Source organism: Rhinolophus sinicus, linkage group LG06, assembly GCF_036562045.2.
Source record: "Rhinolophus sinicus isolate RSC01 linkage group LG06, ASM3656204v1, whole genome shotgun sequence".
Lineage (NCBI taxonomy): Eukaryota > Metazoa > Chordata > Mammalia > Chiroptera > Rhinolophidae > Rhinolophus > Rhinolophus sinicus.
The window spans coordinates 77,163,910-77,191,709 of record NC_133756.1 but is presented as its reverse complement, the minus strand read 5'-3'; the positions used below and the strand labels follow the sequence as shown (position 1 = coordinate 77,191,709).

At 40.6% G+C, this 27,800-nt stretch overlaps 1 long non-coding RNA gene across 1 annotated transcript; it reads right to left on the bottom strand.

The window, feature by feature from the left end:
* Nucleotides 1-16,379: 16,379 nt before the first annotated feature.
* On the bottom strand, nt 16,380-24,918 carry LOC141572416 (uncharacterized). The gene is made up of 3 exons (XR_012497775.1): nt 24,863-24,918; nt 18,060-18,146; nt 16,380-16,529 (listed from the first exon to the last, which is right to left on the bottom strand). It is a non-coding gene; the product is annotated as an uncharacterized LOC141572416 (long non-coding RNA).
* Between the last annotated feature and the right edge of the window lie 2,882 nt (nt 24,919-27,800).

Sequence of the window (27,800 nt, the reverse complement as noted above, 5' to 3'; positions counted from 1 at the left end):
GTGACTGAACAGAAGCTGAGCTCTTGCAAAATCCATTTCAGGTCTAGGACACCTCCTCAGACAACAGCTTCCCTGGGGCAGCTCAGTATTCCAGCTTGCTTCATGTACACCATCATCACATTATATTACATCATCACATGACCAGGGGAAGAGACAGGAAGACGGGCAGGCACTGGCCCCCAAATGCCTCTACTCAGAAGGGGTGTCCACAATTATACTAGGGGACTTAAATACATCATTGACTGCTATGGATAGATCATCCAAACAGAAAATAAATAACGAAATAGTAGCCCTAAATGACACATTAGATAAAATGGACATCATTGACATTTATAGAGCACTTCATCCTAAAACATCAGACTATACATTCTTTTCTAGTGTACACGGAACATTCTCAAGGATAGACCATATATTGGGACATAAAATCAGTCTCAACAAATTTAAGAAGATTGAAATCATACCATGCATATTCTCTGATCACAAGGCTTTGAAATTGGATATCAACTGTAAAAAGAAAGCGGGAAAAACACAAATACATGGAGATTAAACAACATACTTTTAAAGAAGGACTGGGTCAAAGAAGAAATTAGAGGAGAGATCAAAAGATACATAGAAACAAATGACAATGAAAATACATCCTACCAAAATTTTGGGATGCAGCGAAAGCAGTTTTAAGAGGGAAATTTATCTCATTACAGGCCTATCTCAAGAAACAAGAAAACTCCCAAATAAATAACCTCATGTTACACCTTAAAGAACTAGAAAAAGAAGAACAAGTAAAACCCAAGGTCAGCAGAAGAAAGGAAATAATAAAAATGAGAGCAGAACTAAATGAAATAGAGAACAAAAAGACAATAGAAAAAATTAATATGACAAAGAGCTGGTTCTTTGAAAAGATTAACAAAATTGACAAACCCTTGGCTAGACTTACTAAGATAAAAAGAGAGAAGACACTGATTAACAAAATCAGAAACGTAAAAGGGGAAGTTATCACGGACACCACAGAAATACAAAGGATCATCCAAGAATACTATGAAGGACTATATGCCACCAAATTCAACAACCTAGAAGAAATGGACAAGTTCTTAGAAACATATAGCCTTCCAAGGCTGAACCATGAAGAACTGGAAAATCTAAACAGACCGATCACCAGTAACGAAATTGAATCAGTCATCCAAAACCTTCCCAAAAGCAAAAGTCCGGGACCAGATGGCTTCACTAGTGAATTCTACCAAACCTTCAAAGAGGATCTAATACCAATTCTGCACAAACTCTTCCAAAAAATTGAAGAAGAGACAGTACTCCCTAACTCATTTTATGAGGCCAACATTACCCTGATACCAAAACCTGGTAAGGACAGCACAAAAAAGAAAACTACAGACCAATATCTCTGATGAATACCGATGCAAAAATCCTAAATAAAATTCTAGCAAATCGAATACAACAATGCATTAAAAAGATTATTCATCACGACCAAGTGGGGTTCATCCCCGGGGCACAAGGATGGTTCAACATACGAAAATCCATCAATGTGATACATCACATAAACAAAATAAAGGACAAAAATCATATGATTATATTAATTGATGCAGAAAAAGCATTTGACAAGATACAACATCCATTTATGATTAAAACACTTAATAAAATAGGTATAGAAGGAAAATACCTTAACATTATAAAGGCCATATATGACAAGCCCTCTGCCTATCTCATAATTAATGGAGAAATGAGGCCCTTTGCTCTACGTTCTGAAGCCTTTTGCTCTACGTTCAGGAACACGACAGGGATGTCCCCTATCACCTCTGCTTTTCAACATAGTGTTGGAAGTCCTTGCCAGAGCAATCAGGCAAGAGAAAGAAATAAAAGGCATCCAAATTGGGAATGAAGAAGTTAAATTATCACTCTTTGCAGATGACATGATGCTATATATAGAAAACCCTAAAGACTCCACCAAAAAGCTATTAGAAACAATCAACGAATACAGTAAAGTTGCTGGCTACAAAATCAACGCACGAAAGTCCATTGCCTTCCTATATACTAACAATGAAATCTCAGAAAAAGAAATACAAAAAACAATTCCTTTTGCAATTGCAGCAAAAAGAATAAAATACCTAGGAATAAACTTAACCAAGGATGTGAAAGACCTATATGCTGAAAACTATAAGACATTTTTGAAAGAAATTGAAGAAGACACAAAGAAATGGAAAGACATTCCGTGCTCATGGATTGGAAGAATCAACATAGTTAAAATGGCCATATTACCCAAAGCAATATACAGATTCAATGCAATCCCCATCAAAATCCCAATGGCATATTTTAAAGAAATAGAACAAAAATCATCAGATTTGTTTGGAACCACAAAAGACCCCAAATAGCCAAAGCAATCTTAAGAAAAAGAACAATAATGGAGGTATCACACTTCCTGACTTTGGCTTGTACTACAGGGCTACAATAATCAAAACAGCATGGTATTGGCAGAAAAACAGACACATAGACCAATGGAATAGAATTGAGAACCCAGAAATAAAACCACATAAATATGGACAGATAATTTTTGACAAAGAAGCTAAAACATACAATGGAGCAAAGACAGCCTCTTCAATAAATGGTGCTGGGAGAATTGGATAGCCACGTGCAAAAGAATGAAACTGGACTGCTATTTGTCACCATGTACCAAAGTTAATTCAAAATGGATCAAAGACTTAAGCATAAGACCTGACACAATAAACTGCATAGAAGAAAACATAGGTACTAAACTTATGGACCTTGGGTTCAAAGAGCATTTTATGAACTTGACTCCAAAGGCAATGGAAGTAAAAGCTAAAATAAACGAATGGGACTATATGAAACTTAAAAGCTTCTGCACAGCAAAAGAAACCATTGACAAAATAAAGAGGCCACCAACTGAATGGGAGAAGATTTTTGCAAACAGTGCCTCCGATAAGGGCTAGTATCCAGAATATACAAGGAACTCATGCAACTCAACAACAAAAAACAAACAACCCAATTGAAAAATGGGCAGAGGACTTGAAGAGACATTTCTCCAAAGAGGACATACAAATGGCAAATAGACATATGAAAAATGCTCAACATCACTAATCATCAGAGAAATGCAAATCAAAACCACAATGAGATATCACCTCACCCCAGTCAGAATGGCTATCATCAACAAGACAAATAGTAACAAATGTTGGAGAGGCTGTGGAGAAAAAGGAACCCTCATACACTGTTGGTGGGAATGCAGACTGGTGCAGCCGTTATGGAAGGCAGTGTGGAGGTTCCTCAAAAATTACGAATAGAATTACCATATGACCCAGCAATCCCTCTCCTGGGTATCTACCCAAAAAATCTGAAAACATTTAGAGATAAAGACACGTGTGCTCCAATGTTCATTGCAGCTTTGTTTACGGTGGCCAAGACATGGAAACAACCAAAATGTCCTTCGATAGATGAATGGATAAAGCAGTTGTGGTATATATACACAATGGAATACTATTCGGCGGTAAGAAAAGATGATATAGGAACATTTGTGACAACATGGATGGATCTTGAGAGAGTAATGCTGAGCGAAATAAGTCAGACAGAAAAAGCAGAGAACCATGTGATTTCACTGATATGTGGTATATAAACCAAAAACAACAAAAGAACAAGACAAACAAATGAGAAACAGAAACTTATAGACATAGATAATAGTTTAGTGGTTGCCAGAGGGTGGGGGGGGGTGGGGGGTGGGGGTGGGAGATGAGGGTGAGGGAGATCGAATATATGGTGATGAAGGAGAACTGACTCTGGGTGATGAACACACAATGTGATTTATAGATGATGTAATACAGAATTGTACACCTGAAATCTATGTAATTTTACTAACAATTGTCACCCCAATAAATTTAAAAAAAAATATATCAAAAAAAAAAAAAGAAGGGGTGTCCAGTCTGAGCATGTCTGCTCAGATTTCACTGACTAGCATAAGCCACACCTAACTTCAAGGGGCCAGGAAGCACAATACCCTTATGAACTTGGAAGGAGAAGAGATCCAAAAGAATGGGCAGGCAACACTGCGTCTTTGATATCTTGAGGGGCTTCAAGTTAGCTGTGGTGCAACAGAAGAGTCCTAGAGAGGCAGAGGGGCAGCTTGGTGCCTGCCGATGGCTACAGACCTGGGCTCCCCTCCCAGCCTGCCACACTGTACCAGTGAGTTCCCAGGTTCGGACAGCATTCCATTAACTCATTTACAGCCAAGAACAGTTTTCAGTTTTAGCTCTGAATGAACTTCGTGAAGTTGGAATTCATTCTGACAGAAGGAACCACAGATAAATTCTATTGTTCACTCGTCAACATAGGCCACCCACCTCTTAATTATTCCAGTGTTTTGGTGACTTCTTAAATAATTTAGAAAACACTGCACACAATACACTGAACATGAAAAGTCCTAACAGTGGAACCCAGGGGTGTCCAAACTTTTTTCAACGGTTTTCACCAAGGGCCATATGTGGTAAAATACACAAACAGCCAGGCCACTCACTCGAGGTGAAGTACATATTGCCTCACCTGGTTTATTTAAGTAAACTAAATATATTTTTGGAATTTGCTGCGGGCCAATTAAAAATGGATTGCGGGCCGCAGTTAGCCCGCGGGTCACAGTTTGGACACCCCTGGTGGAAGCCAACATAAAAAAAATCTGTATTTTCTACCACAGCTGTTGATTATCAACATGATACCCATAGTTTTTCTAAATGAGAATCATTCGCCCAAGGTTTCTGGTCCCAGATTCTGGTATCTTTCTTGTGACATCATGTGGCTTTAGCATGAGCTTCCTCCCACCCCTGGGACTATATGGTAATTAATGAGGTATTTTGGATACTTTAATCTGTCTTTTCCAGGCTATCCCAGACTGCTCTGTGTTAAGTAGAACACCTTCACACTGGCATTACTACTGTTCTTTTTCCAGGTGTGACCATCTATCTCCCTTTATCTGCTTTGGTTTCTTCTCCATTCATAGAGGGAAACTCCAGCTGTTGTAATAGATAAGTGTCAACATCTCCATGGCTTCACATGATGCACGTTTATTTCTCATTTACTGAAAATCTCAGATGGATATTCCTGGTTGTTGCCAATAGTGGACTCCAATCCACAGAGGTATTCAGAGACCAGGCTGATAGAGGATCTACCATCCTCAACAATGTTTCCAAGTTTGCATTAGGTACCCCCACCCCCACCCTGCCCCAGCGAAAGTAGGAAGAAAGAAAGTAGAGGAAGCACACACATTCATATTCACTTGCTAGGGCAGCCAAAACTAAGTACTCAGACTGGGGGGCTTAAACAACAAAAATTTACTTCCTCAATTCTGGAAGCTGGAAGTCCATGCTCAAAGTGTCAGCAGGGTTGGTGTCTTCTGAGGCCTCTCTCCTTGGCTTGTAGATAGTTAGCTGTCTTCTCTCTGGGTCCTCACAATGGTCTTCCCTTTGTGCCTACATCCTAATTTCCTCTTCTTATAAGAACACAAGCTACATTGGATTAGGGGCCACCCTCACTACCTCATTAACCTTAATCACCTCTGTAAAGACCCTATCCCCAAATGCAGTCGCACTCTGAGGTACTGGGGGTTAGGACTACAACATGTGGATTTGGCGGGGGACACAATTCAGCCCACTCGGAATCACATTACAGTAAGAAGTTGTCTTGGTCAAAGCCACTGGCCAAAGCCAATGGCACAGCCCCACCTAGCTCCAAGGGCAGTTGGGAGTTTTGCCTTGTGCCTGGTGCCAGCTTTCCAGCAACTCCCCACTGTGGCAGGAGAAGTGCGAGTTGTGGGTGGACAGCTAGCCAGCCTGCCACACCAGGAAGGCTTTCCTTTGTGTCTCTTTACCTTTAATGCCCCAACCACCAAATTCAGATTGTCCAGTGAAGGGAATGAAAAGCCTAGAAGGCTAAAGTAAGTCAGCTTCCTGCGTGCGTTTCCTTATGTAGGTCGTGTAGTAAAGACCAGACACAGGTTTCCAGTTTTTGGCATTGCATGCTTAATGCACAATAGAATTTTAAAAATTTAGTTACACATTGAGTGTCATCAAGAGGAGTAAATGGTGTAGCTAAAAGAGAGAGAGATTTGGGAGAGCAGAGATTTTGAGAAAGACCCTCTATACCCCGCACAACAACCAGGGTAAAAATGTCCCAAATGCCAGCCATAATCCTAACTCCACAGAAATGTAAGCCCTCCCAGAACTCTGGCTTCCCAGCTGTGTAGGAAACACTAGCTGATGCCAGGAACGGCCTTGATGATGTCAGCAGGTAGGGCTGAGGTATGCACAAGCTCCTATTCGATCTGATGGTTAATAAATGGAGAATAGGTCTCAACAAGTTCACTAAGGCAAGTTTAAATGGCTGAGACCAACATTCTAATTTTTTTTATCCTGAAGCTTAGTTTATTAGAGATTACTGCCTGTACTGTGAACTTCACCATCACTTGTGAACTGTAACAGTCTTGGCAAGAGAGGGGTTTTCGGGGCCGGCCCGGTAGATCAGGCAGTTGGAGTTCCATGCTCCTAATCCCGAAGGCTGCCGGTTCGATTCCCACATGGGCCAGTGGGCTCTCAACCACAAGCTTGTCAGTTCAATTCCTCAAGTCCCGCAAGGGATGGTGGGCTGCACCCCCTGCAACTAGCAACTGGCAAATGGACCTGGAGCTGAGCTGCGACCTCCACAACTAAGACTGAAAGGACAACAACTTGACTTGGAAAGAAAAAAGGCCTGGAAGTACACACTGTTCCCCAATAAAGTCCTGTTCCCCTTCCCCAATAAAAAAAAAAAAAAAAAGAGAGGGGTTTTCATCCAAAAAAGTGATCATCTGTCACCATCCTTAGTTAATTTCTGATAGATGTTTTATCTTTAAACTTTAGGACATTGTGCCATGACTTCTTTCAGGGCAGGATGGTCAGAAAGTGAACAGAATTTTTCTATGTGCCTCAAAAAGCTCTGATATGTTTCAAAGAACAAAAGTGTATTAAGGAAAAACTAAGGCATTCTCCTTAAAAACCTGACAAATGTATGTTCATAGTTTCTCCTTTCCTATAAACAGACATAAATAAAATAAATATCTGTTTAAATATATTGTGTTTCTTTTTGTGGAACTAGATTCATTGTATAGTAGTCCCCCTTATCCATGCTTTCACCTTCCAGTTTGCTATTCGCAGTCAATCATGGTCTAAAAATGCAAAATTCCAGAAACAAACAATTCATAAGTTTTAAATTGCATGTCATTCTGAGTAAGATGATGAAATCTTGTGCTGTCGCCTCCATCCCACTTGGGACATGACTCATCCCCTGTCCAGCATCTCCATACTGGATGGGTATACATGCTCCCTGCCAGTTAGTCACTTAGTGGCCATCTTGCTTATCAGATTTACTGTCAGGCATCGCACTATTTGTGTTGAAGTCACCCTTATTTGACTTAATAATGTCCCCAAAGCACAAGAGTAGTGATGCTGGCAATTAGTATATGCCAAAGGGAAGCCATAAAGTGCTTACCTTAAGTGAAAAGGTATGTATGTATAGGAAAATCATAGTGGATAAAGGGTTTGGTACTATCCATGGTTTCAGGCATCCACTAGGGGTCTTGGAACAGATCCCCCACAGATAAGGGGGAGCACTGTGTACACATTAATTTTCAACATGTTTTTTTGACTAAATATGTTTGACTTAATATATCTCCTACCCATAAGAGATCAAGTTTTGTTACCTAATTTTTTCTGTAAATGATAGAATGACATAGAACTTTACATAAATGGGATTATATTATGTATATCAAGTTTTATTGTTGGTACAGCCTCCTTTAGCTTTTGTATTTGTCTCTTCGCCTGTCTTTCTCTGTGGCCCTCACTGCAGGTGACAACCTAGCACATGTCCTTCAGTACTTCACGCATGCTTGTGTAACCATCCGTAGCTTCAAACTGTCATACATAGACATATAGAGAGGCTTTTCATTGTTTGTTTTATACGTATGAGATCATAGTAGCCACACTTCTCCAAGCCTTATTTTCTCACCATAACACTCCCCATTGAAATCCCTCCAGGTTAATTGGCAGAGCCATCGTTCATTCTTTTTAGTAGCTGCATAATACTCTACAGTGTGGCTGTATCACAATTGGTTGAACCATTCCTCTGCTGATGGGTATTTACTTTGTATACATCTTTGCCACAGAGAACAATGCTAAGTTGTCTTTTGGAAATTAATTATTAGAGGTTACACAACACCAATGTCCCCAAAGCACAAGACCAATTCCTGTTCATTGTAACAAATATGGCAGAGATTTCATCTGGCTGTGTGCATATTTCCCTTGTTTCAGGGTTTTAGCATTCTACCCCAGGATGCCCTCAGATACTTAATGTTGTGCCCTCTTGAACTCTGACACTCCAGCCATCTATGCTGCATCCTAGTCATTACTTTCCTTGCCTTCTCCTTTGAACGTCTTCAAATTTGCAAGCTCTAAACTTCCCAAGTAGAAATAAGTTTTACTCCTCTGATCCCAAAGATTTCCATTACTGAATTTTAACAAAAATGTTGGTTTCCAAAAACATCTGGAACAGTAATTCTGAAAAGCACCTGTGAGACTCTGGGAAAGTTTTCTCTTTTATACACTAGACCTCTGAGGAAAGGCTAGGGGTTCATAAGAATCTTGGGTGGGAGAGGGGCAGAGACGGCATGTACAGTGTGAAAGTGATCTTGATTGTGAATGGCCGTCCAAGAACAACCAAAGAAATTTATAGTTAAAAGTATGTTCCTTGGTTTCTCTGTGTCCTGCACACCCCAGGAAATGGGAAAATGGTTTCAGGACAGCCCTTTTTTCTCTAGAGGGCTGTACTTCCCTTGATGCAGAGTGGTCTTCGTTACCACCCTAAATTTTCATCAGTTCTTATTTGCTGGGTAAAATTCCTATTGATACCAACCTACTCTATCACATCTTCAACATTATTTTTTCCTGCATTGAAATGATCAAAATGAGCATTAAGATGAAAATACATAACCAAGAAGATAAACAGTAGCTGCAGAAAGTTCATAAAGATAATAAAACCTCATTTGATTGATAAGGAGAATGAGGCAGAGAGATTATGGTGTCATTCCCATGCACAATGGCCTTAATGTGAGGAGAAACTTTGAAAAGTTTGAAAAATGGTAAAAGGGTATGTAGAGTGGGCAAGGGCGAGTGTGATAGAATATGAGGTGAAAGTAGGTAAGGCCTTGCATCTTGGGGTAAGGAATTTGGATTTTTTTTCCTATAAGCTTAATGAGCAGTCTTTGGAAGGTGTGTAGAGAAAGAATTATATTAGTAAAAATTGGAAGCTGTTTGATGAATTAGAATATTACTGCAATAGAACAGAGAAAATATGATGGGCTGAATTAGGTGAGGGTGGTGCAGGGGATATAAAGAGAAGTGGATTAATTTTGGACACTTTTTTTGGAAATAGAAAAAATAGACTTGGTGGATTGGCACTTGGGAGTGATTTAAAAAGGAGGAATGGAAGGAACTTGGAAGGAACATGATTGGAAAATTGATGACAAAGATATTTGGGGAAGAGATATGTGGAGGGACCTCTCTGAATAGACAAAACCATGAAAATATCTGTGTGCCATGTGAAGGCTCACCAAAGCACAAGAGGGTGTTAATAATCAGGTAGATAGGATGACCAGTTCTACAGATGTCATTCAGCCCATGTCCCCAGCCACCCGTCACTGCCCGATGGGCTCCTGCATGAAGTGGCAGTAGTGGCAGGGATGGAGGTGATGCATGGACCTAGCAGCATGGACTTCCACTCTCAAGGGATGACCTGGCTAGACCCACTGCTGAGTGTCCCCTCTGCCAGCACCAAAGACCAACAACACTGAGCCCCAAATGACACTATTCCTGAAGTGATCCACTAGCTACCTGGTGGCAAGTTAATTACACTGGACCACGCCTATCATGGAAGGGGCAGTGTTTTGTCCTTACAAAATAGACACTTGCTCTGGATGTGGATTTGCCTTTCCTGCGCACAATACTGCTGCCAAAACTACCCTCCATGGACTTACAGAATGCCTCACCCACTGACCTGGTTTACACATAGCACTGCTTGTGATCAAGGAGTTCACTTCCGAGCAAGAGAAGTGCAGCCGTGTGTGAGTGCCCATGGGACTCACTGAATTCGTCATACTCCCCGTTCTGAAGCAGATGACTTATAGAACAGTGGAATGGCCTTTTGGAAACTTAGTTACAGTGTGGCCATGTCCTCCAGAAAGCCGCATGACATCGAATCAGTGTCCACTCCATGGTGCTGTGTCCCCACAGCCAGATTCACAGGTCCAGGAATCCAGTGTGGAAATGGAAGTGGTGCCCACTCACTATTACAACACCCTAGTGACATACTAGCAAAAGTTTTTATTTCTGTTCTTGTGACCTCATGCTCTGTAGCCTAGAGGCATTAGTTCCAGAGGGAGGGCTGCTTCCACCCGGAGACACAGCAATGACCCCACTGAACTGGAAGTGAAGACTGCCACTGGACCCCTTTGGGTTCCTCTTGCCTCTGAGTCAACAGACAAAGGGAATTACTGTCCTAGCTGGGATGACTGATCCCGACTAACCCCGATTCTGGTGCTGGCTTCAGGCATTGGGTGAATGACATGGCCATTTACCAGAGGAGGCACAGCGCTGGGAGCAGGGATGGAGTTAAGACTTCTCTGTTGGACATGCTACAACCCAGTAGAAATGCCAAGTGTGGATATGTATCCGTGGACTCCACCGGGGAGATCAAGGTTTTAAATACAATCATGTAAGACATATGGGTGAAAGCTATGGAACTGGATGAGATCACCCAAGTAGAAAATGGAGAGAAGAAAGAAAAGACAACCCAAGACTAAGCCCTAAAACTTCAACATTCTGAGACTGAGCAGAGGAGGAGAAGGAGTCAGGAAAGATAGAGAGACAGTAGGTAGTGTCTTAGAAAGAAAATGAGAGGTGTGTGGGACACAGAAGTCAAAGGGAAAAGAGTTTCAAATGGAAAAAGTCAGTATCTGGTTAAGTGCTGCTCAGGGATGGCATGAGATGGGGAAAGAGAAGTGACACATTGGAGGCCATTGCACACCTTGGTAGGCGTGGGCTCAGCAGAATGGCAGGGGCAGAAGACAGTGGAGGAAGGTGAGGAGTGTACTAGTTATCTCTTGCTATGTAACAAGTTACCACAAATTGGTCAGCTTAAAACTATACGCATATATTATCTCATCGTTTTCATGGCTTTCCCTGGCCTCTGGGTCCTTTTAAAACCCAGGTGGGCAAAACAATCTTCTCTGAATATCATTTACATCCCCTTTCCCTCCCTCTAGACACACTTGCTCTGTCTACACCTCCTGCCCAGACCAGCTGCCCTGGGCCATGTTTTATGCCTCAATAACCACCCACCCCACAACCCCTGCAGCCTTTGAGCACCAACTATTCCAAAACCTCAACAGAGTAATTGTTAGTTGACTAGACAAACTGAGTGGAGCTGTCACTGAGAACATTGGAGGAAGGATCCATGAATGCCTGCTAAAGCTCCCAGGGCCAATGTGAACCCAGATCTGGGATCCGCACCCCATTATGTCTTCATTCTGCGATTGCATTGAGGGTGCCCATTGCTCTTTGAGTCTCCTCACCATAAAGGCCCTTTATCTAAACCAACTCGAGGAATTTGCCCCCAGGCAACCCAAACACCTTAACATACCTATTCCAGGCCTCACAACACCCCCCAAAAGGACTCATTCTTAGTTGTTAGTTCAAAGCTAAACATGCCTTGACAGGAATTGAGGGGAGAAGGAAGTGTGTAGGGGTTATTGTTTAATGGACACAGTTTCAGTTTGGGAAGAGAAAAGAATTCTGGAGATGGAGGGTGGTGATGGTTGTACAACAATGTGAATGTACTTAGTGCCACTAAGCCGTGCATTTAGATATGGTTAATATGGTAAATTTTATGTTATGTATATTTTGCCTCAATTTAAAAACAAACAATCAAATTCTCATTCTTGCCTTCTAGGTCCTCTCTCAGCCAGCCCTTCCTATGCAGCGCCATCGCTCACACTTGCACATAGTCCCCCCAAGTGCACAATGGCACACTCTGTTTGGCCTCCTTCCCCCACCCCCAAGAACTCCTGGGCTTCAAGGCCTTTATCTTTCTTTCTGCTCTTCCATCTACCTTGAAGGTAAACGCTTTCTATTCCAACCATTAAAATATTCCATGTTGCATTTAAGGCTCAGTCTAAGACTTTTCTTCCATGAAGCCCTCCTGTTACACCTTGAGAAGTGATTTTTCCTTCCTTAGAATCGCCTTGGCTTTGATGCAGAGCCTCCTTCACACTGTCACACAGCTGCTGTGGGGGCAGAGCCCCAGAAAGTAGTTTCCAGGCTCTCAGCCTCACATAGAAAGGTGTTGGCTCAGGTAGTAAATGGCCAACTGTGATTGCATGGCCATCAGCTGTGGCTAGTTGGCCGTCAGCTGTAACCAGTGAGCCATTGGCCACTAATATAACTGCTGTGGCTATGCTAGCAGAGCAAGAGGAAAGAAGAGGAGGAAAGAATGGGGGCTAGCAAGAAGATGGTGGCTGGGCTGGCAAGTGTGGATGGCAGTTTGCAGACAGTGTGGATCCAGCCTCCAGTGAGAGTATAGTGCCGCCAGAGAGAATATAGTGGTATGACTCCCCTACCTATGGCTCCGTAGGTGTTCCTTTTTGGCCTCACCATATCCTGCGTTCTTGTATGGGGAGCGGGAGCAGAGACCCCGCAGGCCGCCCCGCATGACAAATGGCGCAGCGAGCAGGGTCTCCCGCACGACAGCTGCTATGTCTTGCCTTGGAATGACTGGTTTCACGTGTGGCTTTGTGTAGCAGAGAAAGCTACAGTAAGATTATAAGCTCCCTGACGGCAAGGACTTAGTCCCAAATAATCCAGTAAAATCTATTCATTGATTGTCTGCATGTGCCTAGCTCCAGGGAATCCCAAAGAATCATGGCCATGGTCTCAGCCCTCAAGGGGTTTTCCTTTTAAAATTATTGTGGTAAAATATACATCATATGAAAGTGATCATTTAGCCATGTTTAAGTATACAGTTTTGAAGCATTAACTAATTCACATTGTTGTAGAACCATCACCATCATTCATCTCTCCAGAACTCTTTCATATTCCCAAACTGAAACTCTATGCCCATTGAACAATAATTTCTCATCTTTACTCCTCCAGCCCCTGGCAACCACCATTCTATTTTCTGTCTATGAGTTTTACTACTCTAGGTACCTGATATAAATGGAATCTACAATACTTGTCCTTTTGTGACAGGCTTATTTCACATAGTATAATGTATTCAGGGTTCATCCATGTTGTAGCATGTGTCAGAATTTCCTTCCTTTTTAAGGCTGAATAATATTCCATTGTATGAAAATACATTTTGTTTTTCCATTCATCCACCAGTGGACACTTGGGTTGTTTCTACCTTTTTCTATTGTGAGTGATGCTGCTATGACCATGTGCAAATATCTGTTAGAGACTCTGCATTCAATTCTTAGAAGTGGAATTGCTGGGTCATATGGAAATACTATGATTAATTTATTGGGATCAATAATCTTCTAATAGGGAGTAACATCAGCAGCATGGCAGTATGAGAGGACCTGCAGGTCACTCCCTTTGAAGTTACAACAAATCAGACAGTTAAAATTCAACAAAGCATTCCCTGCTCCACACACAAACATGTCTGAGAGATCCTCACATTGAAACCTCTGAAGGTGGGCATATCTGAGGGAAGAGGGGAGGAGGGAAGGGGGAAGGATAGAAGACTCTCCTGGCAGCAGTAAAGAGATAGGAAAACTGCTTAGGAAGCCATTTTCGTCGTTCAGGAGGGAGGGAGGGAAACTTGATCCAGGGAATAAAAGAAGTAGGAATAGAAGGGAAGCTCAGCATGGGTTCTTTCTTACGCAGTTGATAGTACTTCCAAGCATACTGTTTCCACATTTGGGTCCAAGAATACTTATTTTGGGGAAAACTTGGAAGGATAAGCAAAAGACAGGAGGTAGGACAATAGATGCTCTGGGTGACAGCCTCTGAAGTTGTCAGTCTTTCTTGGAGGTTATCAGCTTAAGAAGCCTTGAGTTCTTCCAACACATTCTATACAATCAGGAATGCTTGCAGAAAGCCAGCGTTATTATGCCATGAACGAATTATGTAAACGATGCTGAAACGCCTATAACAGGCTTTTAAATAGCCTAAAGCAAACAGGAAAATAATTCTGTATTAAATTTCTAAGACTTCCCGTGTTCCAATAGGTTGAACCTATTGGGGGTGAGCTATACCTCTCAAGTTTCCTTGGCGTTTTGTTTGTACCTCTTTAATGCACACACCACACATAGCAACTGGAAGAGTTGTTTTCTGGATCTCAAATCTCCTCCAGTCCATCGTAAATGTTGTTGAAGGTAGAAACCATTCTTGGTTCATCTTCAGGCTCCCCAGCATGCTTGGCAAAGAGTAGGGACTCGGTCAATGTGGAAGGAAGGAAGGACGAGGGAAAGAGGAAAGAAGGAAGGAAGGGAGGGAGACAGGGAGGGAGAAAAGAATGGCTGATTATGGGGTGAAGCGTTTGAAACAAGTATGGCTGAGGGCAAGTAGAAAAGGTTAAATAAAGACCAACTAATGAAGAGTTCACCATGCTGAGGAAATACAGGAATGCACCAGATTAATCAGAAATATTTCCAGAAAGTTCAAAGAGAAAAACTGACTAATTCTATGGTAGGTTAACTAGGAAAAAAAATGTCCCAAACTGAAACAAAGTCAGATCACTGGCCAGAAAGAGTTTTAAATGATGATTTTAAATAAACCCCTGGCCAAAATGTACACACATCCATTTCGTTGCTGCTTCTTTTGTTTCTTCATTCTTTGTAGGTTAAGGTTATGGACCCTGGAGTCAGCCTTCCTGGGTTTGAGGCATGGGTCCCTCACCAGTTCTGTGACTTGGTGCAAGTCTCTAAACCTTTCTGTGCCTCAGTTTCTGCATGTATAAGGTTAGAGTATGAAAAGTACTAACTCTTAAGCTTGGGGTAGTAAGCAAATGACTTACTGGATATAAAGCTTTTAGAACAGTGCCTGGAATGAATGTTTAACATTAGCTTTTTCTCTGTATGTTTGCTGTATTTAGCACTTCATATGTATCAGGTATATTCAAAATCCTTGGAATAAAAAGACAAAGATGATATTACCCATCTGATAGTCTATCGGGGAAAACAAGTGGGAATAAACAATTATAGGCCAACATGGCAAATGTTGTAAGAAAGGCATGCATTACACACTTCAGGGAGCCGAGAGGAGGGTGAGGAGGGAGGGCTGAGCTGAGATGGGTCACCTGCACAAGACTGAAAAGTCCGCCAGCTCCACCCCTTCACTCCCTTAAATTCCCTGTTTTCTTGTCTTACAGACAAACTTCCTTTGTCTGCATCCCTTACTATGGGAAGGGGACCCCCCTATCCTCTAGATTCTTTATTGAGAAAGCACAATTGGGTGATTTTCTCTAGCTTCTTTGAACAAGGGAATAGAGGAGTGGGTGTTTCCAGGGTGTGATGCTAAGGGCATGCTCCTTCTTGGCCAATCGAAACAGGAAGAAGGCCGTGGGAAGGAAGAAGAGAACAACTTCTGGGGAAGGACAGTCACAAACCAGACCCAAGGTTTAGGTAAATAAACAGAGGCATCTCAGGGCTTTGGTGAAGATGCTGGCTGAGGGCAAGAAGAGAGGAGAGGTGGGGACAGGCGAAAGTGGGATTCCTGTGCTCTTCTGAGGTATATATGGGAGGGGTGGGGGATTAGTGAACTGGAGACAGAGGAGATAATACAATGGGTTTTATGCTTCTGTATTTTGAGTGTAGCCACCTAATGCCCCATCAGTCAATGACTCAAATGGGAGAGACCACAGTAAAATGTTGACATTTAGAAAGCTTCTTCTTTTTTTTTTTCTTTTTCAGAAGCCATTGCTGTATTGAGGAGACCTTGCCAGAAAGGGATTGCTGAGGAGAAACCTGAAAATACTTTGAACCTCAATGGATTTGGGGAAGCAACGGGTTCTTTCTGTTGCCAGCCTTGTTTTGTGCGTGTGAGGTGCGTCACTAACACTAACAATGATCTGTTTGCAAAGTAGCCCGTAAGCATGTTTCATTTCATTTTCACACCCACCTTGTAAGGTAGGCCCTGTGGATGGGCCTTAGGGTGATTTTTATACAACAGCATATGACACAGCACTTTTATGCTGACAAGTGAGGTGAAGTGTGTCCACTGGTGGGGCATAGAGCCCGACTCTGGCCGGGGTGTCCTGACCTCAGCGGCAAGCTTTCGTTCCGGGGCCTTAGCAAACAGTGAACAAGACAGAGCGCTTACCCCCTTTCCTTCTCCCGCAGAAAGAAAACTTGGGTAGATCCTCTTCACAGACAGCATAGGAATAACTCAAAATGGATGCTCCTTTAGTGAGGAGATTTACGTCAAGAAACAACTCTTTGATGTCCTCTCCTAAAGGGAAAAAGAAGATCAGCTTTACTATTAGTGTGGGTTTTGCTGTATATCAAAGCATTCAAAATTTATAAAAGTTTGAGCCCAAAGACTTTTTATTTCTAGAAGTCTGTGCTGTATGGGGAACAGTTTTCTTCTTTTCTTGGTAAAACAGCATTTAGGCAGTGCTACAGGGGATTACAGTGACAGCTCTGGATATGAGACACGGTCCTTATACATATTTTATCTGCTTGGAGCCAGGCAATTTATCTGCTGTGCTCCCCTGCCCTGATGCCGCGGCCACTTAATGTGATGGCGGCTGGTCTAGCTTCAACAGCGTCTCAGCTACGTAGTATTACACACCTTCCCTGAGAGCGCTGGGTTTGGACAGACCTCCATACCCCCCACTGTTGCTAGGCAGCTGTTGTAGCATAGTTACCCGGGAAGCTTCAGGGTGCTTGGCAGTGCTGGCTTCCGACGCTTTCTGGAACTGGTTTCTATTCCTCCCTTTTGTGTTCTACCTACTGTGTTTCCCCCCAAAATAAGACCTAGCTGGACCATCAGTTCTAATGCATCTTCTGGAGCAAAAATTAATATAACTCCTGGTCTTATTTTACTATAAGACCCGGTTAATATAATACAATACAATACAATACAATACAATACAATACAATACAATACAATACAATACAATACAATACCGGGTCTTGTATTAATTTTTGCTCCAAAAGACTCATTAGAGCTGATTTTCCAGCTAGGTCTTATTTTCGGGGAAACATGGCAGTCCTCCTTCCACTCCACTTCTCTTTCTTTGTTTCTCTCCTCAAAGCATTTATTGAGCTGCTGCTAGAGTCCAGATATTGTGCAAGGTTTTGCAAATACAATAACGCATGAGAGTTCTTGGACTCTGGGAATGTTCTCTCCATTTCTCTGGAATAGATTCCACATACTAAGTTTATTAAATCTGTCTGTTCTGGTTTCGATAAAACTGTTTTAGAAAGGAGACACTCTAGTAGCTATAGCGATATAATGACTAACAGTAATGGCATGACCACATAAAAATAAACAAACAGGAAGCATTCTAGCTCATTGATTGGGGTGAAGGAAGAAGATATTACATGTCTTGCCTGCGTCAAGGTTTAAGAATATGTATTAGCTATTTGGGAAAAAAAATATCACAAAGACAAGTCATGCTGCTGGTAGTAGACTTGTTTGTTGCTGAGATAACTAAGCAAAAACTCTCTCCTGAGCAGATGTCAATACTTAGGCTCCAAATATTTTCTTTCTTTGCTGGATGTACTGATTCCAGGTGCTCATATCATCCAAATGAGTAACTGGAGTCTTTTCAGTACAAGAGCATAGCATTAAATGAGAGTTCTACTCTATCTGGATGTCAACCAGACAGAGAACTGAATATGAAGAGGGAAACAGAGTTAATCCCAGAAAGTGATGGGGAACGGTGGCTTAGGCAACCACTACAGTCAGTTCAAGTAATTGGGAGTGTGAAGAGGCCGTGCAATGTTTTATTTCATGTCAATAATCTTTACTTACTCAGAATGATTCCAAATCTAATGTTGAGATTTGGTTTTAAATATTTGGAACACTGTTCAACAGACAAGCCAAAATCTTGTAACGGATCTGTCAAGAAGAAAAACACAGATTAGCTGTGAGTACATTGTATGCTCTGCAAAGTCACATTCAAAATTCACACCAATTATATTACTTTTTTCTATATGAACCACTAAAATTGACTCAAAAACATATCACCCAATATATTTTGTGTGTGTGTGTGTGTGTGTGTGTGTGTGTGTGTGTGTGTAGATCCATGAGGCTTTCAACAGCCCCTCCCAGTTTCTGCAAAGTCAACATTGGTCAACGTCAAGTTCACTCTGATGTCAGGGTCTCAGTCTATGAAATGAGCAGTGCCTTGGTGTGTGAGTTGCCTCGTCACTTGTTAAAATTTTTATCGTTGGGACATAAAATCAGTCTCAACAAATTTAAGAAGATTGAAATCATGCCAAGCATATTCTCTGATCACAAGGCTTTGAAATTGGATATCAACTATAAAAAGAAAACAGGAAAAAACACAAATACATAGAGATTAAACAACATACTTTTAAAGAAAGACTGGGTCAAAGAAGAAGTTAGAGGAGAGATCAAAAGATACATAGAAACAAATGACAATGAAAATACATCCTACCAAAATTTTTGGGATGCAGCGAAAGCAGTTTTAAGAGGGAAATTTATCTCATTACAGGCCTATCTCAAGAAACAAGAAAACTCCCAAATAAATAACCTCATGTTACACCTTAAAGAACTAGAAAAAGAAGAACAAGTAAAACCCAAGGTCAGCAGAAGAAAGGAAATAACAAAAATTAGAGCAGAACTAAATGAAATAGAGAACAAAAGACAATAGAAAAAATTAATGTGACAAAGAGCTGGTTCTTTGAAAAGATTAACAAAATTGACAAACCCTTGGCTAGACTTACTAAGATAAAAGAGAAGACACTGATTAACAAAATCAGAAACGTAAAAGGGAAGTTATCACGGACACCACAGAAATACAAAGGATCATCCAAGAATACTATGAAGGACTATATGCCACCAAATTCAACAACCTAGAAGAAATGGACAAGTTCTTAGAAACATATAGCCTTCCAAGGCTGAACCATGAAGAACTGGAAAATCTAAACAGACCGATCACCAAGTAACGAAATTGAATCAGTCATCCAAAACCTTCCCAAAAGCAAAAGTCCGGGACCAGATGGCTTCACTAGTGAATTCTACCAAACCTTCAAAGAGGATCTAATACCAATTCTGCACAAACTCTTCCAAAAATTGAAGAAGAGACAGTACTCCCTAACTCATTTTATGAGGCCAACATTACCCTGATACCAAAACCTGGTAAGGACAGCACAAAAAAGAAAACTACAGACCAATATCTCTGATGAATACCGATGCAAAAATCCTAAATAAAATTCTAGCAAATCGAATACAACAATGCATTAAAAAGATTATTCATCACGACCAAGTGGGGTTCATCCCGGGGCACAAGGATGGTTCAACATCGCAAATCCATCAATGTGATACATCACATAAACAAAATAAAGGACAAAAATCATATGATTATATCAATTGATGCAGAAAAAGCATTTGACAAGATACAACATCCATTTATGATTAAAACACTTAATAAAATGGGTATAGAAGGAAAATACCTTAACATAATAAAGGCCATATATGACAAGCCCTCTGCTAATCTCATAATTAATGGAGAAAACTGAAGCCCTTTGCTCTACGTTCAGGAACACGACAGGGATGTCCCCTATCACCTCTGCTTTTCAACATAGTGTTGGAAGTCCTTGCCAGAGCAATCAGGCAAGAGAAAGAAATAAAAGGCATCCAAATTGGGAATGAAGAAGTTAAATTATCACTCTTTGCAGATGACATGATGCTATATATAGAAAACCCTAAAGACTCCACCAAAAAGCTATTAGAAACAATCAACGAATACAGTAAAGTTGCGGCTACAAAATCAACGCACAAAAGTCCATTGCCTTCCTATATACTAACAATGAAATCTCAGAAAAAGAAATACAAAAAACAATTCCTTTTGCAATTGCAGCAAAAGAATAAAATACCTAGGAATAAACTTAACCAAGGATGTGAAAGACCTATATGCTGAAAACTATAAGACATTTTGAAAGAAATTGAAGAAGACACAAAGAAATGGAAAGACATTCCGTGCTCATGGATTGGAAGAATCAACATAGTTAAAATGGCCATATTACCCAAAGCAATATACAGATTCAATGCAATCCCCATCAAAATCCCAATGGCATATTTTAAAGAAATAGAACAAAAATCATCAGATTTGTTTGGAACCACAAAAGACCCCGAATAGCCAAAGCAATCTTAAGAAAAAGAACAATAATGGAGGTATCACACTTCCTGACTTTGGCTTGTACTACAGGGCTACAATAATCAAAACAGCATGGTATTGGCAGAAAAACAGACACATAGACCAATGGAATAGAATTGAGAACCCAGAAATAAAACCACATAAATATGGACAGATAATTTTTGACAAAGAAGCTAAAACATACAATGGAGCAAAGACAGCCTCTTCAATAAATGGTGCTGGGAGAATTGGATAGCCACGTGCAAAAGAATGAAACTGGACTGCTATTTGTCACCATGTACCAAAGTTAATTCAAAATGGATCAAAGACTTAAGCATAAGACCTGACACAATAAACTGCATAGAAGAAAACATAGGTACTAAACTTATGGACCTTGGGTTCAAAGAGCATTTTATGAACTTGACTCCAAAGGCAATGGAAGTAAAAGCTAAAATAAACGAATGGGACTATATGAAACTTAAAAGCTTCTGCACAGCAAAAGAAACCATTGACAAAATAAAGAGGCCACCAACTGAATGGGAGAAGATTTTTGCAAACAGTGCCTCCGATAAGGGGCTAGTATCCAGAATATACAAGGAACTCATGCAACTCAACAACAAAAAAGCAAACAACCCAATTGAAAAATGGGCAGAGGACTTGAAGAGACATTTCTCCAAAGAGGACATACAAATGGCAAATAGCCATATGAAAAAATGCTCAACATCACTAATCATCAGAGAAATGCAAATCAAAACCACAATGAGATATCACCTCACCCCAGTCAGAATGGCTATCATCAACAAGACAAATAGTAACAAATGTTGGAGAGGCTGTGGAGATAAAGGAACCCTTATACACTGTTGGTGGAATGCAGACTGGTGCAGCCGTTATGGAAGGCAGTGTGGAGGTTCCTCAAAAATTACGAATAGAATTGCCATATGACCCAGCAATCCCTCTCCTGGGTATCTACCCAAAAATCTGAAAACATTTAGAGATAAAGACACGTGTGCTCCAATGTTCATTGCAGCTTTGTTTACGGTGGCCAAGACATGGAAACAACCAAAATGTCCTTCGATAGATGAATGGATAAAGAAGTTGTGGTATATATACACAATGGAATACTATTCGCAGTAAGAAAAGATGATATAGGAACATTTGTGACAACATGGATGGATCTTGAGAGTGTAATGCTGAGCGAAATAAGTCAGACAGAAAAAGCAGAGAACCATGTGATTTCACTGATATGTGGTATATAAACCAAAAACAACAAAAGAACAAGACAAACAAATGAGAAACAGAAACTCATAGACACAGACAATAGTTTAGTGGTTGCCAGAGGGTAGGGGGGGGGGGGGTGGGAGATGAGGGTAAGGGGGATCGAATATATGGTGATGGAAGGAGAACTGACTCTGGGTGATGAACACACAATGGGATTTATAGATGATGTAATACAGAATTGTACACCTGAAATCTATGTAATTTTACTAACAATTGTCACCCCAAAAAATTTAATAAAATAAAATTTAAAAAAAAATTTTTATCGTTGTTGAATTTTTTATTTCCTTGAACTTAGACTTCAAATAGTTCATTGATTGCACCAAACATTTCACAAAGTATTTATTATAATTAAAACAGATGCAAATATATGCAGATTTTCAAAACTAAGACCTGCATTTAAAATTCCGTGCTATCCCATCACATCTTATTCAATGTAATACGCCCCCACAACCACCAAATATTCCTCTATATGCAAGATATTGCATTAGCTATGATAAGGAGGACAAATATAATATTTTTTACACATAATTTCTACTTATTCAAAGAGATGCAGTGGCTCATTTACACCTTGGAATAGAGTCAAGAAATGTTCACCTGGCCCCATCCTCCATCTCCATATCACAAATCCATCCTTCATCCCTTGAGATCAGGGCTGCAATGTAAGCACCCAGCAAGTTCCCACACTGATTGGTTTGCTCATGCGGCTCCTCCCATTTCTAATGGTCTCACCCCTTTGGGCCATTGTCTAAATACTAAGTGTCACTCATTCCCATCTTCTTTGTGAAGGCTTCCTTGATAGTCCCCAAAATATTCGTTTGCTTCTCTGAATTCTTAAAACAGTTATGTCTGAAATAGTTTTTGTATGACTTTGTCCTTTGTTCTTTGACTTATCCTGCCACACTTAATCTAAACACAGAACTCCTGAAAGGCAGGGGCTGGTGTTTTGTTGTCCATTTCCTTCTCCTTTGTGCTTCTCGCTGAGCCTGACAGAGTAGAGCTCGGTCTATATTGCACTAGTCACTGAGCTGTGCACTTTATAAGAGTTTTCCATTAAATTCTTCAGACTCCCCAGCGTCTAGCAGAGAGCCTCACAGTCGGACACATAGTAAGCACTCCATAAATGCACAAAATGAATGGATGAATGGACCATGCATTAAGCTATCATCTCTCAACTCCAAATCCAGCCTTCTAAACTCTGCTTTGAGAAGCTGGGCTTCTCTGCAATCACGTTTCTCCTTTGCCATCCGCCAGAGGGTGCTGGAGGGAGACTGAGGCTGCGCAGAAGGGACTTGCTCCTTCTTGCATACTTGCCGATCCTTGAGAGTGTCACCTGCTGATGGCCTATCAACCTGCCAGTCGCAATTGGTTCCAGTGTTCAGCTCCTTTTGCACCTTCCCGGAATCAGCTGAGGCTCAGTTCTGTGGGCCCCTAAGCTCCTGTGATGACAGTACCTCAGGAGCTGTCACCCCTTCACTGGCAGTATGTATCTCAGTTCCGTACGACTCTTCTTTCAAGCTTCTAGAGTCTAATAGCTCCAACCTCTGCCCTCTGCTCTTCCGTCCGTTAGGGTAGCTGCTTCCTAACTGTTGTTTTTTGCTGTTTTGTTTCTCTAACAACTGCTTAACCAGTTCCCTATATTAAATCCTCTCTGTTAAAATAACAGATATGGTCCTGTTTTCCTGACCAGACCCAGACTGCTACAATAAATCATGATTTTGAGAGATAGGTATGAGTTACCTCATTTCATTGATGGGAAAATATAGACTCAGAAAGGCTTTATTAACTGGCAGAGTCAAGATTCAAACCCAGCCTTAAAAAAAAGCAAGCAAGCAAACACACAAATTGCCTCCTCTCCTAGTATTGTGCAGGGGCACTCACAAAGTAGAGCCTCAAAAATGTGTGTTCATTATTTGATTTGTAGGATTGCCTAGAATATTTTGTGTGTAGGCCTACGGTGTCTGGTAGATCTCTTTCAAAACTGGTTTCAATTTCAGCTGAGCTATGAGCTCACATTTGTCAGTGATAGAGTTCCAGACAGTTTTATCACCCACATTACTGACCTGGAAGATACATACTTGTTTGTGGTTTCTTCCATGGAAATGATCACTAGGTAATTTCAGCCTTGCACATCTAATCTAGTGTACTATTGTTTTATCAAACCCCCTTTGATCTGGTCACTAACTTTTCCGAGGGGGAAAAGGGATTTTCGGTTATGATCGTTTTACTTCTTCATAAACATTTTTGTGCTGTCCCAGGTCTTCCTTCAACTTGGAAAATCGGAGCAGGGAGTATGGAGACAATTGCTTTTATAAGGTATTTGGCAATCAGTATTGAAAAAGAGAGCCCGACTAACAGACGTTCAGGAGAATGCATCCTCAAAACTGTGAATAAATTTAAGTTGCTATCTGAGGAAAGGTGAAAGAGTCTAAGTATGTACTGCTTAACCAATTGGCAGTTAAAGAATTATACTGTATGTTTATCAATATTTTAAAGCTAGAGCTAGAATAAACTAAGGGCAGAAGAAAGAAAGAAAACATCTCCTTGATACCAGAAAATATTAGTAGGGAAACAATAAGGCACAAAGTCACAAAGAAAGCAGTTGGTTGATTCTCTCTGAAGATGTGTATATAAAAACAAAAAGATAGATTGCTTAAAAAGTGCTTAGAGTTTTAGTGATCTTTCCTAGCAGGTATCTCAATTTTATATTCGAGAGCAAATTTTATATTTGAGAGTGAATATGAAGTGTGCAGTTTTCTTGGGGAAAATGACATCAGTTCCTCCCGTCCCCCAACCCCACCCTCACAGACTCATGTCCTTCCCTCTATTGATTTGTATTTTCACTCAGGCACTTAGCATGCCTATATTACATTACATTTTCTTGTATATCTCTGTCATTCCTCTACTAGATGCTGCAAGGCGGGCTCTCCAACCCCAGGGCATAATGTCTTAAAATTATACTAGGCTCCAAGTAGTTGTTTGCTGAATGAATAATAAGGGTTATATGTACTTTTTTTTTTTGTTAGCAGAAAATAGGCTGTCCTGTGCATTGTATGTGTAAGAGGCATCTTTGGCTTCCACCCAGTAGATACTAGTAGCACTTTTACCTCCAACTCTAGTTGTGACGATCCAAATTGTCCCTAGATATTACCAAGTGTCACCTGGGGGACAAACTCACCTCTGGTGGAGAACCACTGCTTTAAAGAACTGCTTTTTCAATTAACAGATTACCAACTGCCTCAGAATCACCTGCCAAAATAAAAGGTAGTGGATTGTATTTTTAAGTAGTGCTTATATAATATCAGAACTGATGGGATGGGGGCGAGAGGGAGACTTTCCCCTGGACACTTGCCTCAGCTAATTTTTAAAACATATTAATTGGATTATCTGAATTTGGATTTTCTCAAAGAATAAAATTGGGAGGTTAATGAGAGTTGACCTTCTCAGGCTTCGAGGGCAGAGAGAACTGTTTCCTCCAGACTCTTTATTGTGTAGTGGCAAACAAGCTGAGGAAAGCTTCATGGTGAAATATACAATCTTTTCATCTAAAATATTTTTTCCTTAGCCTTTAAGTTATACCCACTTCTGTCTGTCCTGTGGACATGTATTGCTTCCACCCACGGGAAGACGGTATTTACAGTGAGTGAGCCCAGTGTGCCCCCAAACCGCCCTGCTGCCCCAGGGCCCTGGGACATGTCTGCATGGATGGCAGGCCCCTCTAAAGAGCTGAGAGCCAGTCCTGTTGGGGCTGAGGAAGAGGCTTCAGGAAAGCAGCCCTTAGCATCTGCCTTTAAGGGCAGCAACAGTTAGATGCGTCCTGGAGCTGTTTTGGGCTCATTCATGGAGTAGAACAGACTTAGAGAAACAGCTGGGGCTTAGCAGATGTAGGGTCTTAACAAATCTCAGCTCTAGAAACATTCTTGTGCCTTAAACACTGATGGTGGCCTGTGCTCTCGTGCCTGGGCTGGGCTACAACTGAGTGGTTGTCTAGGAGAGGACAAGCTTGCCTTGGTATTTGCTAGCCAGTGCTGGGGCCTCAAATGGAATCAGAGGCAAGAAGAAACTTTTTCATACTCCCAAACTGAACTATACCTCTCAAGTTTCCTTGGCATTTTGTTTGTACCTCTTTAATGCACACACCACACATAGCAACTGGAAGAGTTGTTTTCTGGATCTCAAATCTCCTCCAGTCCATCGTAAATGTTGTTGAAGGTAGAAACCATTCTTGGTTCATCTTCAGGCTCCCCAGCGTGCTTGGCAAAGAGTAGGGACTCGGTCAATGTGGAAGGAAGGAAGGACGAGGGAAAGAGGAATGAAGATTAACCTATCAAGGAAATCCCATTAGATTATCATTGGATTTTTCAGCAGAAAACCTACAAGTTAAGAGGGAGTGGAATCAAATATTCAAATTATTGAAAGAGAGAAATCACCAGCCAAGAATAATATATCCATAAAACTTATGCTTTAGATATAAAGGAGAAATAAAGTTGTTTCCAGATATACAGAAGCTGAGGGAATTTACCATCACAAGACCTGCATTATAGGAAAAACTAAAGGGAATTCTTTTTCCTGAAACAAAAATACAAAATGATACAGAACTATGAGTAAGATGACTAACAGACAGAAGCAGGAAATTGCAAACTGTGTTCAGAATAGGGTGTTAAACACTTAAGCACAACATAAAGGATAAAGGACGTAAAAAGATTTAAGAACAAAAAAAGAAGAAAATAATAGCTCTTGGAACTTGGAAATGCATTCACAGCATTAAAAGAGATAATTTGTGACAACAAAAACATAAAGGAGGAAGGGATAAAGGAATGAACTTGCATGGGTAAATGGAGATGAGATGAAATCAAAAGAAAAAAACTATTGTATATATAAAACTTTTTTGCATAAACCTAATGATAATCAGAAAAAATAAAAAAACTGAGGTGTATAACATTAAAAAAGAGGAAACAGAGAGAAAAAAAATCATAGAATACCACCAAAGTAAAATAACAGACAGAAACTCAAGGGAAAAGAAACAATAGCAACACAAAGCTACCAGAAAACAAAAGATAAAATGGCTATAGAAAAACGTCATATATCAATAATCACTGTAAATGTAAAGGGTCTGAACTCACCAATTAAAAGGCACAGAGTAACCGTTTGGATCAAAAATCAAAATCCTTCCCAGACAACAAAAAGCTAAACAAGTTAATTACCACCAAACCAGTATTACAATAAATGCTAAAAGGACTTATTTAAGAAAAAGAAAAAAGATTTAAAAATATGAATAATAAAATGGCAATAAGTACAAACCTATAATTACTTTCAAAGTAAATGGATTAAATGTTCCAATCAAAAGACATAGGGCGGGGATGGCTGATTAGCTCAGTTGGTTAGAGTGTGGTGCTCTTAACAATAAGGTTGCAGGTTCGATCCCCACATGGGCCACTGTGAGCTGTTCCCTCCACAACTAGATTGAAACAATTACTTGACTTGGAGCTGATGGGTCCTGGAAAAACACACTTAAAAAAAAAAGACATAGGGTGGCTGAATGGATAAGAAACCAAGACCCATACATATGTTACCTACAAGAGACCCACTTAAGATCAAAAGACACACATAGACTGAAAGTAAAGGAATGAAAAAAGATATTTTGACAAATGGAAATGAAAAAAAAGGCTGGGGTAGCAATACATACACCAAACAAAATCAACTTTAAAACAAAGACTAAAAAGAGACAAAAGAGAACATTACATAATAATAAATGGATCAATCCAATAAGAGGCTATAACCCTCGTAAACACTTATGCACCCAATGTAGGAGTACCTAAATATATAAAGCAAATATTGATGGACATAAAGGGAGAGATTGAGTATAGTATGGTCATTGTAGAGGACTTTAACACCCCATTGACATCAAAGAATAGAATATACAGATAGAAAAATCAACAAGGAAACAGCAGCCTTAAACAACACATTAGGCCAGATCGATTTAACTGATATTTTTAGGAAATATCACCCTAGAGCAGCAGAATTATATTCTTTTCAAGCACACATGGAACATTTTCCAGGACAGATTACATGTTAGGCCACAAACCAAGCCTCAATAAATTTAGGAAGACTAAAAT